Source organism: Bison bison, unplaced genomic scaffold, assembly GCF_000754665.1.
Source record: "Bison bison bison isolate TAMUID 2011002044 unplaced genomic scaffold, Bison_UMD1.0 scf7180017861046, whole genome shotgun sequence".
NCBI classification, from domain to species: Eukaryota; Metazoa; Chordata; class Mammalia; order Artiodactyla; family Bovidae; genus Bison; species Bison bison.
In genome coordinates, this window is record NW_011491618.1 from 1,190,341 (window position 1) to 1,192,083 (window position 1,743).

Sequence of the window (1,743 nt, forward strand, 5' to 3'; positions counted from 1 at the left end):
AAGAGATCTCCAGTCTTTCCCTTTCTATTGTTTTCCTCTGTGTCTTTGCATTGTCCACTTAAAAAGATTTTCTTATCTCTCCTTGCTATTCTCTGGAAGTCTTCATTCAGATGGGTATCTTTCCTTTTCTCCTTTGCCTTTTGCTTCTCTTCTTTTCTCAGTTATTTGTAAGGCTTCCTCAGACCATTTTGCCTTTCTGAACATGTGTATTTCATGAAGGGGCTTGGATAGTGTATGCACCTTCATGAAGGGGCTTCAGCAGAGGGATTTAACGTAGAATAAGGAAAATGTTGACAGAGTTCAAGTTTTAGTTGATTGAAGTCCCAAAGTCAGAAAGGTCAACATCATTCCTTATTTTTCCTCCAGGCTGGTAACTAAGCATGCAGTTACCACCCGCCACCTGGTGGGAGGGAGGGTGGGGATGTGGGGGGTGAGGGGGGCAAGGGAGACTTAGTTCCTGTAACAAAACTCAAAGATGTGTATCAGATTATGTCCAGCCCTTGAGGAGGAACTAGGATTCTTGTTTCATAGCTGAATTATTGTTTCCTGATTGCAATCCTTTGTTCTTTTCAGATCATTAATTACTGAGAACTGTTCAAGGGCAAGCATTGTGGCCAGGCTTAGAGCACAAAACAGCTTAGGCCGAAAATGGCTTCTCTTATGTCAAAAAGTTATATTGAGTTCTTTTCCTCCTAGGACCTCCCCATCCCCCCATCCTATCTGCTTACACTGGGACCTCAACCTTCCCAGAGACATGAGGGACACCTTCCCTGAAGAGGTGGATGGAGCATAAGATTCCAGCAGGGATCAGTGGAGCTTCCTCCCAAGAACTGGTGTGTCCCCCATCCCCCAGTCCTGTAAAGCCACCCCAAAGTCCCACGGCCCTGCATGTAGTGGTACCTCTTCCACACGCAGGCCCTAGTCTCACTAGATCGATACCTGCGCGTGGTAAATGTCTCAAGTATGTCAGGACCCACCCCCCCACCCCCACTTTTGACCTTTGGTTCTCAATACCCCCCTTTTTAAAAAATATTTGGCTGTGCCAGGTCTTTACTGGGTTGTGGGATCTAGTTCCCTGAGCAGGGATGGAACCTCCTTAATTGGCAGCATGGAGTCTTAACCACTGCACCACCAAGTAAGTCCCTATTCTGATTCCATTTGAAAGAGAAATATCGCTTCTACAACAGAAAGCAAACAACTACAAGGCTACGTGAGAATAACTGCTTGAGCGAGTGTGGCGCAGGCATGATGGTACGTTACTAGATAATGCCCAGGGGACCTCAAGGTGTTTCCTTGATACAAGCTGTGCTTAAAACACACTCTTTTCCTGAGAAACGCCAGGCGGGACAGAACCTCCAAGTTGGGCCTGGGCTCTGCCCATCTGGCTACACTGATGCCCTGGGGGAGGCAAAAATAGGGTAGGCGTTGGTCCCATTTTACAAACGGGGAACCTTCGCTGGAGGCCAAGTGACGGCCCCAGTTCTACGCAGATGAGGTCGGGAACTCAGAAGCCAGGATCTCGTCTGACACAGATCCAGCGGAAGGCGGGCAGTGAGGACGCATTCCGCCGGACGCCGGCGGCCTTGCTTCTCCGCGCCCCGCTAGGGTACGGTGACCATGAGCCTCCCAGACCACGTACCTACCTACACCCGGGCTGGGAATCCTCCGGCACCGGAGAGCGCTGGCCCCGCCCCGAGGTCCCTCCGGGCCCCACGATTGGCTCCACGGGCAGATCGGAAGAGC